The sequence below is a fragment of the Eulemur rufifrons genome, chromosome 30 (genome assembly GCF_041146395.1).
Source record: "Eulemur rufifrons isolate Redbay chromosome 30, OSU_ERuf_1, whole genome shotgun sequence".
Classification (NCBI taxonomy): domain Eukaryota; kingdom Metazoa; phylum Chordata; class Mammalia; order Primates; family Lemuridae; genus Eulemur; species Eulemur rufifrons.
This window is the reverse complement of record NC_091012.1, coordinates 87527487-87539842: the sequence shown is the minus strand read 5'-3', so window position 1 is coordinate 87539842 and position 12356 is coordinate 87527487. Positions and strand designations below refer to the sequence as shown.

The 12356-nt window shown below is 37.7% G+C and overlaps 1 long non-coding RNA gene and 1 pseudogene across 1 annotated transcript in view; both read right to left on the bottom strand.

Annotated features, from left to right (window-relative positions):
- Positions 1 to 12356, bottom strand: part of LOC138378451 (uncharacterized) — a 67696-nt gene that overhangs the window by 16757 nt on the left and 38583 nt on the right. The window lies entirely within an intron of this gene.
- LOC138378663 (methionine aminopeptidase 1-like) lies at positions 2256 to 3417 on the bottom strand (annotated as a pseudogene).

The window sequence follows — 12356 nt, the reverse complement described above, 5'->3', positions numbered from 1 at the left end:
CTAAGTGTCCATCAGTAGATGAATGAATAAAGAAATTATGGTACATATACACAAGGGAATATTATAGCCATAAAAAACAACAAAATCCTGCCATTTGCATCAACGTGGATGGAATTGGAGAACATTATGCTAAATGAACAGAAGGACTAATCTCACATGTTCTCACTCATATGTGGCAGCTAAATATTGAAACAATTGATCTCATGGAGACAGAGAGTAGAATGATAGTTACCAGAAGTTGGGAAAGGTAGCAGGGGAGGGGGGGTACAGTGGGGATGATTAATAGTGTAAAAATATAGGCCGGGCGCGGTGGCTCACGCCTGTAATCCTAGCACTCTGGGAGGCCGAGGTGGGCGGATCGTTTGAGCTCAGGAGTTCGAGACCAGCCTGAGCAAGAGCGAGACCCCCATCTCTACTAAAAATAGAAAGAAATTATATGGACAGCTAAAAAAATATATATATAGAAAAAATTAGCCAGGCATGGTGGTGCATGCCTGTAGTCCCAGCTACTCGGGAGGCTGAGACAGTAGGATCTCTTGAGCTCAGGAGTTTGAGGTTGCTGTGAGCTAGGCTGACGCCACGGCACTCACTCTAGCCTGGGCAACAGAGTGAGACTCTGTCTCAAAAAAGAAAAAAAAAAAAAAAAAGATAATAGTGTAAAAATATAGTTAATTAGATAGAATGAACAATATTTGATAGCACAACAAAGTGACTATAATCAACAATAAGTTAGGGTCTACTTTATTATTTATTTATTTATTTATTTTTAGGATAGTCACTCCAACTTTTTAGTCTCCCTTTACACATTATATTAACATTCATATTGCAAGACAGTCCATTCACAAATATTATAGTTTGATACAAACTTCACACACATACCCGAAAAAGCCTATACTAGATTCAGTCACTTTACTAAATAATTAAATTAATAAAAGTAATGAAAATATTATAATTATTTTAAAGCAATAAGGTCTGAGGCACTCTGGGAAAGATGTTCTCTTACAAGTATAATGTCAGTGGTATCAAATTATATTATAAGAAAAGTCATCGGATTTAAGTAATCAAGTACACTGTAATGACAATGGCTTTATGATGTTTTCATCGGACATACTTCTATTTGTACAACTGTTGAAAGGAACACAGATATTGGGCATCTGATTTCTAATAAGGTTCCCAATTATGTAAAGGTGAGGCGTGTTTTCAGCACACCAAAGGACAGCTGTATCCCTACTGCAAGGTTACAGTACAAAGAAGTTCCTTTCTCATCACTATCAGGTTTACTACAGGTTGGAATCTAACAGCCCACTTGACATACTGTGCTTACAGCAGGACACACTGTAGAACTTTCCTCATCATCCTCTACAGTGCTACCTCCACCCTTCTCTAAGCATCTCTAACATATGTCCTTAAAATAAAATAGAGAAAGAAAGAGAGGGGGCTTTTTCCCTTCCATTTCAAAGGTCTGAAATAAATTCTCATGCCCTGCAACAGCCAGCCACTGCTTGGAGCATGGTTATTTTTTGCCAGAAACTAGACTTTAAAAAGCCTGATAACCTCCCAAAGAATGTAAATTTTATCACATTCATTCACTGACACACACACAGAGTGCACACTGGAGAAAGTCTCATTGAGTGACTGTTTCCCTACCCACAATTACAAGTGTAAATAATCAGCATGGGGGAGGGGGAAGCCAATTCCCAACCAGGAATTAAACCACTGTAAACTATGGGTCCACTTATGACAGCACATAACCCTATCAGAGCAGAACCAACACAAACCCCAGGTCACATCGTGTTTGGTAATTTTATGGAATTTAAAATGTATACATGTATCTCCATACATAAAATTTGAAAAATCTGGTGCAACATATATTGCTAAAGTTTCAAGGATTCTCATTTCCAGTGTTCACCTGAAAAGCAGCTGGGCTCTTGATGGCTGGTATGTGGCAGTGACAAAAGTAACTAGAAGCAGGTTTAAGTAAAAGTGCTCAAGGGGCAAATGAGAAAAGAGGTGTGCAGCAAGACAGAGGGAGATGTGGGGAGGGCAGGCACTGACAAGAGTTGAGCAATATTTCCTTTATTATTCTCAGCTTTTTCAGACCCAAGACAAATTCTTGAGGACACACATCAAATGCTGTAGTCCTTTCTTATCTATAGTGAAAACAAAACAAGTGATACAAAAGGTTCCTCTGCCTTTTTGTAGTCTCAATAAAATGCACAATATGGTATCACTGAGATGTGCCATCTTGGGAGAAATTAAAATTGGGACATGAAGTGAGGCTGTGCATTATCTAGTCACTGGGTTAAGATTTCACAGCCAGTATCCATGACCAGCAGTGTGGGCTCGAACTGAGCCAACTGCCTTCCATCTCTAGTCACCGCAGTCCAACCATCTGGCCAGGTTTCATCTTGCCATCGACCTTTACAAATCATTGGCTCAATTGTAAATACATAGCCCAACTTCATCACTCCAACTGCTTTATTTTTGGCATAGTGGAGTACATTGGGGGCTGTATGAAAAAGCTTGTGGATTCCATGCCCACAATAGCTTCAAACAACTAAAACTCCATTTGCTTGGGTATGCTTCTGAAAAATGTTTCCCAATTCTCTGTATCAAAGACCAGGTTTCACTGCTTCGATGGCTTGCACCAGGCACTCATATGTGGTCTGAACAAGTTTCCGTGCTCTCTCATCCACATCTCCAACAAAAAAATGTCTCATTCAGGTCTCCGTGATAACAATTGTGATAAAGAACGATGTTCACATTAACAATATCACCTTCTTGCAAGGGCCATCTGTCTGGAATTCCATGGTAGATGACTTCATTTACTGAGGTACAACAAGACTTTGGGAAATTATAATAATTCTGGGGAGAAGGATAGCAATTTCCTGCAATGCATGCTAAATGTACAGCATGATCTATTTCTTCAGTAGTTACACCTGGTTTAACCATCCCAGCATCAGTATCCAAAACTTCTTTAGCAAGCCTACATACAAGTCTCATCCCTTCTATATCTTTAGATGAGAGTAATTTAATTTGCAAAGTACCTTTAAGAGCCTGTTCAGATTCAGACATTCCTAAGGGATGATCAGCATAATCTGGACTTTGAATATAACTTGGCACTGGCCTTGTTGGCATCAGTGGATAATGTAGTCTGAGTTTACCAGTATACCGATAACCTGCCTATGGGTCAGTGTTAATATCATCTTCTACAGTCCAGGAAAACACTTCTCTCTTTGCCTTTTCATCTTTTGATTTCTCATGTAGTAACTTGTAAGTAGCTTAACTTCCATTAAAACATTCCTGTGAGCAGAAATACGAGCCCTGGATGCCTAGCTTGATGCAGGTGGGACACTAGAGCTTGGCCTCGGTGCTGCAGCTATCTGTTTTGCACATTCGCGTCTCCACGGCCACCATGCTGCCTGTTTACTGGAGTAAAAATAACTACAAGAGTGGAATTGGAATATTCCTAATACAAAGAAATGGTAAATGCCTGAGGTGATGGATACCCCAATTACCCTGATTTGATTAGTATACATCATATGCCTGTATCAAAACATCACATGTATCCTATAAATATATACAACTGTTATGTATTCATAATAATTAAAAATAAAAATAAATTATAAAAGGTATTACAATAAAAGGAAACTGTGGACCAACTCCTCTGATGAATATAGACGCAAAAATCCTCAGTAAAATATTAGCAAATCAAATATAACAATCTATAAAAAGAATTATATACCATGACCAAATCGGATTCATTTTAGTTATATAAGACTGATTCAACATTCAAAAAGCAATAAATGTAATTCAGCACATCAACAGACTAAAGATAAAAAATGAATGATCATATCAATTGAAGCAGAAAAAGCATTTGACAAAATCCAACACCCAATGCTCATTTGTGATAAAAACTGTCAAAAAAATAGGAATAGAAGGGAGCTCCCTCATCTGTGTAAAGAATGTCTACAGAAACCCTGCAGCTAACACCATACTTGTGATTTCCCTTATTGTCTTTTTAATGTCTATAGGGTCTGCACAGTTTACTCATGTTTTATAAATGATATTAGTTGTATTTCCTCTTTTTTCATCATCACTCTTGCTAGGAAATTGCCAACATTAATAATATTGCAAAAAATCCATCTATTGAGTTTGGTTTTGTCTTATTCATTTTTCAAAAATATTTTATTGTGGTAAGAACATGAAACATGAAATTCACCCTCTTAACAAATTTTTCAGTACACAATATGTTATTGTTGACTACAGGTACGATGTTGTACAGCAGATCTCCAGAGCCCTATGAAACCCCATAACCATTGATTTGTAACCTCCTTTTTACTCCCCCTCCATCCATTCCGCTCCATGATACCATGACCTTAACTATTTTAGATATCTCATACAAATGAATCATGAAGTATTTGTCTTTTTGTGACTGGCTTATTTCACTGGGCTTAATATTCTCAAGGTTCATGTATGTTTTCACATATTGTAGATTTTCCTTCTTTTTAAAGGTGGGATAGTATTCCATTTTTTTTTTTGTCTATACCACATTTTATTTATCCATTTTCTGCTGATGGATATTTATGTTGTTTCCACATGTTGGGTATTGTGAATAGTGCTGCAGTGAATATAGGAGTGCTGATATCTCTTCAACATCCTAATTTCAATTCTTTTGAATAAATACCCAGAAGTGGGATTGCTGAATCATGGTAGATCTATTTTTAAGGAGCATCCATATTGTATTCCATGGTGACTGCAGCATTTTGCATTCCCACTAATTGTGTACATGAGTTTCAATTTCTTCACATCCTCTCCCACACTTGTCTTTTGTTTTTTAGATGATAGTCATCCAGACAAATGTGAGTTGATATCTCATTGTAGCTTTGATTTGCATTACCTGGATGCATTTTTTCATATACCTGTTGGCTTTGTATATGTCTTCTTTGGAGAAATGTCTATTCAAGTTCTTAACCCAGCTTTTAATCAGTTTATTATTTTTTTCACTATTGAGTTGTGAGATTTTCTTATGTATTTTGGAGCTTAACCCCTTATCAGGTATATGGTTTCCAAATATTGTCTCTCACTCCAGAAGTTGCCTTTTCACTCTATTGATTGTTTCCTTTGCTGTGCAGAGATTTTGGTTTGATACAGTTCCACTTACTTATTTTTATTTTTTGTTGCCTGTGCTTTTGGTGTCATATCCATGAAATCATTGTCAAGATCAATGTCATGAAGCTTTTCCCCTGTTTATTAATACTTCTAGGAGTTTTACAGTTTTGGATCTTACATTTAAGCCTTTAATCCATTTTCAGTTGATTTTTGTGAATGGTGTAATACAATGGTCCAATTTCATTCTTTTACATGTAAATATCCAGTTTCCCAGGACTATTTATTTATCTTTTCCCCATTGTGTATTCTTGGTGTTCTGGTAAAAAACCAGTTCACAGTATATGTGTGAATTTATTTCTGTGCTCTTATTCTGTTGCATTGGTCTATATGTCTGTTTTTACATCAGTACCATACTGTTTTGCTTACTGTGTCTTTCTAATATATTTTGAGATCAGGAAGTGTGATGTCTCCAGCTTTATTCTTCTTTCTCAAGATTGACTGGGTTATTTGTGGTCTTTTGTGGTTCTGTATGAATTTTAAAATTGTTTTCTCTATTTCTATAAAAATTGCCATTGGAATTTTGATATGGATTTTATTATATTTGTAGAACACTTTGGGTAGTATGGACATTTTAACAACATTAGGTCTTAAAATCCACGAATACAGAATGTTTTTCCATTTGTTTGTATCTTGTTTAATTTCTTTCATCAATGTTTTGTAGTTTGCAGTATACAAGTCCTTCACCTTCTTGGTTAAGTTTATTCCTAAATATTTTTTCTTTTTGCTGCTATCATAAATAGAATTGTTTTCCTAATTTTCTTTTCAGAGGGTTCATTGTTAGTGTATAGAAATATAATTGATTTTTGTATGTTAATATTGTTACCTGCAACTTTAGTGAATTTATTAATTCTAACAGTTTTTTAAAATGGAATCTTTAGTGTTTTGTATATATAAGAACATGTTGTCTGCAAACAGGGACAGTTTTACTTCTCCCATTCCCATGTTCCTGAAATCACTTTGTATTATTTATTTTTAATTTAAGTGATTTTCATTCTTATTCTTTAAACTTTTCATTCTACTACTTTCAGCTAATTTGCTCTTTTTTCCAGATTCTTATAGTAGAGGCTTAGTTTATTAACTTTAAATACTTCTTCTTGGCCGGGCGCGGTGGCTCACGCCTGTAATCCTAGCACTCTGGGAGGCCGAGGTGGGCAGATCGTTTGAGCTCAGGAGTTCGAGACCAGCCTGAGCAAGGGCAAGACCCCATCTCTTCTAAAAATAGAAAGAAATTATATGGACAGCTAAAAATATATATAGAAAAAATTAGCCGGGCATGGTGGTGCATGCCTGTAGTCCCAGCTACTCGGGAGGCTGAGGCAGGAGGATCACTTGAGCCCAGGAGTTTGAGGTTGCTGTGAGCTAGGATGACGCCACGGCACTCACTCTAGCCTGGGCAACAGAGTGAGACTCTGTCTCAAAAAAAAAAAAAAAAAAAAATTTCTTCTTTCCTAATGTAGGCATGAAAGCCATAAATTTCCCTCCAAGAACCCTTACAGCAACATCTATCAAATTTTGATAGGTTGTGTTTTCATTATCATTTAATTTGAAATATTTTCTTATTTCCCTTATCAATTTCTTCCTTAACCCATTGTTATTTCAATGTGTTACTAAATTTCTAAGTATTGAGGAATTTTCTAGATATCTCACTGTTTTTAATCTCTAATTTAATTCCATTATTTTCTGAAAACAAACTCTGTATGACTTAAATACTTTAAAATATATATCATGTGTGTTCTACGCCCAGCATATGGTCTATATTGATGAGTGATCCCTATGCACTTGAAAATAAAGTATAACCTGCATTTTAGGATGGAGTGCTCTATAAATGTGGTTTAGGTCAAGTTTCTTGATAATTGTTTTAGAACATTCTGTATCCTAATCTTGGTCTCAAAATATTTGAAGCCTATGAGGAACAAAATTTAACCAATGCTCCAACAAAGCACAGTTTCAGCTAAAATACAGATCTTAATTTAGCACTTTATACTAGTAGCCCAGCAGAAGAGGAGATATGCCCCTTTCTAGAAGTATTATTTTATTTCCATCTCTACTTTTATTTTACATAAATGTCCAACATACATTTTAAAAATACTAGATGTATGGAAAAGCCAACAGATGTGACTCATGGTCAAGAAAGGAAACAGTTAATATACATAGACAAGAGATGATCCAGATGATAGAATTATAAGACCAATTTTAAAAATACTATGATTAATATGTTAAAGGATCTAGTGGAAAAGGCAGACAACATACATGAACAGATGGGAATTTCATCAGGATAAATACTTGGAAAACAACACAGAGATGCATTATAGTCATATTCCTGAAAACCAAAATAAAGTCTAAATAGCTACAAGAGGATACCTTATATAATATATAGTAGAACAATGGTAAGTTCACCACTAATTCTGCATCAGAAACCATAGAGTTGGAACACAATGGAATGATATCTTTAAACTGCTAGAAGCAAAATCTTATCAACCTAGATTTCCATTTGCGACAAAAATTCCTTCAAAGATAGGCAAAATAAAGATATATTCAGATATAGAAGATGAGATTTTTTTTTCTCTAGCAAGCCTGCCTAAAATAAATGCTTAAAGAAAATTTTCAGGATCGATGAAGAGAAAGATTCTTAGATGGAAGTCTATATATGCAGGAAAGAAAAAGAGCTTTACAAACGATAAATATATGAGTAAATGTTTAAGGGATTTTTAAGTATCTTTATTTCAGATAGAAATCTATTTTAAAATATTTTAAACACTATAGACATTTTAAATGAAAGATAAAACCACTGGATTGTAGAGATTATAGCATGTGTTGAAGTAAAATATCTGACAAGTATGCAAAGGATGGGGGCTGTTGTGTTCCTGTGTTGGACATTGTGTTTCGTCCATAAATATTAATCAGCCTCATCTCCTAAAATAGGCTTCTATTGAATCTCTTCCAGGGCAACAGAAGCAGAGCCTGGGAAATGTGATTGAGTTTTTAAGACTCCTAAACGATCTATGGGACTGTCCTATCCTGTCCTTATCTTTTCTTAAGATCACATGGGCAGTGTTCAGTTAGTAAACTGATGCTCCATAAAAAAAGACATAAAGAAACATTTTGATGTGTGATGTTTGCCAATTTCAATGGTGTAAATACTCCCAACATCACTGATTTCAAGTTACTTATAGTTAACACCCTGCTCACAATATTCTTGATTATTTAGTAATTGGCTCTTATGAGCAGAACTCGTCAGCTCCAATTCTACTGAGTCCAGGGTGAAATATATTATTTCTCCATTTCACTGTATATTGCAGTTGCTTCTGGGACTAGACTACCTGAATTAGAATCATGTCTCAATAACTTCCAATGTGGGTGACTTTAGTATGATACCTACCTTTTTTGTACCTTAAAATCTTTGACTATAAATTGGAGATAATGTTACTACATGACTCACAATTTTGTTGTGAGCCTTAAATACGACGATTCTCATTACATTCAGAACTGTGTGCTTGGCACATAGCTGGTGCTCAATAAATGACAGCTATCACCATCATCATCGGCTCTTCCTGGAATTGCTGCAAAACAATATGGGAACTAAAGGAGAGGGAATCCAAGAGGAGTGAGCCAGAAGAGACATCTGAGGAGTCTTTATTCCCTGACTCTGGTTTCAGAGAAGGCATCCAAAAAATTGTTCTGCAGACTCACCTAGTGGAGAGTCTGCTTCATCCGCAGCAAGAATGCAGCACAGTGAAGGTATTCTGACCTGCAGGGTATAGGCATGGATTTCACTTAGGGGCAGGAGCAAGGGGACCATCTTGAAAGAAACTAAATCTCACTGGGGTGAGTCATCACAGGTATACTGACTAAGTGGTGCTCATCACCCCAGAACAGAAGGCCTGAGCTATTCAATGTGCTCATGAAATGTCAATTGTTGATCCTTTGGATGGCCTCTCAACTGGGGTGGGGGTTCCTACAAGGAAAGACTGGGTCTTAGGGGAGAAATCACACAAGAATAAGGACCCTGTAACCAAGAAATTATAGACTGGGCAAAGAGTTTAGCAAGGAACTTCAGAGTATGCATTCCTTTTGAAGATAGCATTAAGCCATGTGTCCTCCTGTGAGACTGAATTCAGAGATAGAACAAGAGTGCTTAGAGCAAGCTTTAGAAATTGGGAGAAACAGTTGTACAGACTGAATGGTGTATGTGCTTCAGGCCCCTTCATAGAAAGAGAAGACAAGTCCAGAGGAAAGCAAAAACCACCCACTTCCAGAGTCCAGGGCACCTTGGGAGACCTCCTGGAATAACAAAGGAGATGAGTGCCAGTCATTGAAGTATATCCTTTGATTTCTGGCATTCACTAGACACTGCCATGGTCTGCAATATAGATTCCTAGGAGAAAAGTCATTGAGATCAGGTAGGGAATTAGAAATTCCATTCAGCACTTTGTACCTCCTTATGGCTGTGCTAGGCATTTCACTTGAGATATCTCATTTAATTATTTCTATAACCATGGTAGCTAGAAATTATCATCCACAACTAAAAAGGGTATAATTAATGTTTAGAGAGAAGTGACTTGACTAACATCACAAAGTAAGTGGCAGAGGAGGGATTAAAAACCATGTTTGACATCATATTCAGGATTTTCTTTATACCACACTGCCTCCCTATTCCTTTCCTCTAGCAGAGAGCAGCAAGAAGGGTGTAACTTTTGGGGACCAGGTTCAGGAGATACATATTAAGTATGTTCAAAGTGTGCATAGAATGTTATAAAGCCCAAGAACAGGTGCTTTATGTATGGCTTAGTAGAGGAATTCCCTCTTTTATTAGGGATACCATGAGTCATACCTCAAAACAGCTTAGATATCAGTCTCTGAAAAATAGGGAGATTCTTTGAGAAAACAAAACCTGGGGTTATAATCTGAGCCCTTGATTTAGTACCTTTTTAGTCATGGTACTGCCTGAGGTTGTCTGGGATGACTGGATTTGAAGTACAGGTGAATTCAGGTGGAGTGATTCAACTTAGCTACTGTCAAGTAGACAATAAGCCCTGAAACTATGAGGTCATAATCTATGATCCATAGGGAACATCATATACTGATAAGCCATGCAGGTCCCAGGTAACTAAAATTCAAACTGATAAGTTCAGTGTCCAGTACAAATAGAGGAAGGTATAACAATACAAGGGAGAGGGAGTAATTCCATGACTGCTAAATTTTTTCACAGAATGGTTCCTCTTAGGTGAGACATGAAAGATATATGACATAACCCTAACCCCAAGAGCCTGAAGGGGAAATAAAAGATACTTCTACCTAGAAAGATTCCTGAGAAGTGGAAGAAAGCATCGATCATATGAGAAATGATGTGTGTCTCAGAATGGCTGAATGCTGCACGAAGCTTGGTTGCCAGAGAAGAGGCTGGAGAGATAAGAAGCAACCAGGTCATCAAGAAAATGTATAGTTAAGGTATTAGAAATGTATCCAAAAGGTTTGCTTGAGCCCAGGAGTTTGAGGTTGCATTGAGCTATGATGATATCACTGCACTCTAGCCTGGGAAACAGAGGGAAACCCTGTCTCAAAAAAAAAAAAATGTATCCAAAAAGTATTTGTATTTAGTCCTTCCTGCCTCCATATATTGAGGTGATCTTAGGAAAACTTGCCTTGTCAGTAATAGGCCTGGTCATGCCTATCTGATCTCTACCTCCTCTAGCTATTTAGCTGGATGTATCAGTGATGATACAGCCTGCTCTCCTGACACATCTATCATCATTCCCTAAAAGGCCACCATGCCCATTCAGTTTTCTTTTCTTTCTATTTTTTTTTTTTTTTTTCTTGAGACAGAGTCTCACTCCATTGCCTGGGCTAGAGTGCCGTGGTATCAGCCTAGCTCACAGCAACCTCAAACTCCTGGGTTTAAGCAATCCTTCTGCCTCAGCCTCCCAAGTAGCTGGGACTACAGGCGTGCATCAACCATGCCCGGCTAATTTTTTCTATATATTTTTAGTTGTCCAGCTATTTCTTTCTATTTTCAGTAGAGACGGGGGTCTTGCTCTTGCTCAGGCTGGTCTTGAACTCCTGAGATCAAATGATCCTCCCGCCTCAGCCTCCCAGAGTGCTAGGATTACAGGCGTGAGCCACCACGCCTGGCTGTCAATCAGTTCTTTAAGTTCTTTCTCCCATGAGGCCAATCAGAGGGCTATATATCTCAAGAGTTATGTCTAAATTAGGCCTAAGTAAATGCTCCAATTCAGCTGATACCAGAGATTAGCACTGAAAAGCATACTCCTTTGCACTACCTCAGTTAATGACTGAAGACTATTTTGATTGTAATACGGTTATTCTTACCTGTGTGCAGAATTCACTTGAGACACTCCCAGAGGCAGAGGATAGTTTGGTAGGGGAGTATAATAGCATTTCTAGGTCATCACAACACCCAATCCCAGAAAAACCTCACTCTACCTCTCATGGATAGAGAGTGGTCAAATAATTTCAATAAGAAATGAGGAAGACAGAGATAGGGAATGAAATAATATGTTTCAAAGATACTGCTTGTTAAAGAAAGGAGAGATAGAGAATTAGCTATTCAAGGATATGGGATTCAGGAAATGTTATTTATTTCAAATTTCAAATGGGAGATCCTTGAGCAGTTTAATTGTAAATATCAAGGATTCTAGAGAGAGGGAAGGGAGGCAAGATGACTGACAAGAGACATCACTTGCCAGATTATCCCAGAGGGACAGCAGGGTTTCAGATAAAGGAGAGAGGGGAGAGGAGATGCAGCTCAGGTGTAGATCATAGAGAGAAGTGCCAGAGCCTGGTGTGGACCTCATGGAGGAAAACTGCAAAGCCAGAGAAGGAAGAAGATAAAGGAAAAAAGATATCAGCGAGGATCAAACCCAGAGAGGCTCAGAGCCAGTGAAGGGGTAAGAGGGGATCCCTTTCTCCCACCCACACTCCTTTGGTGACCAGCAGGCTACCAAATTTCTTGGAAGCTTTTCCACTCCCATGAGCCCAAGCACTGTGGCAAACACGGAATAGTAGGGAGAACTTGCGTGATCCCAAAGCTTGGACATTGTATGTGGGGTTCCCCTTCAAGGATAGTGACCCGAGAGGACGGTGAGTCAGCTTTCTTCAATTCAGATTCATTCCTCCCTGCCCCTTTCCCACCCACTGCAACTGGGAGAGCAGTTTGAGCCAAGAAT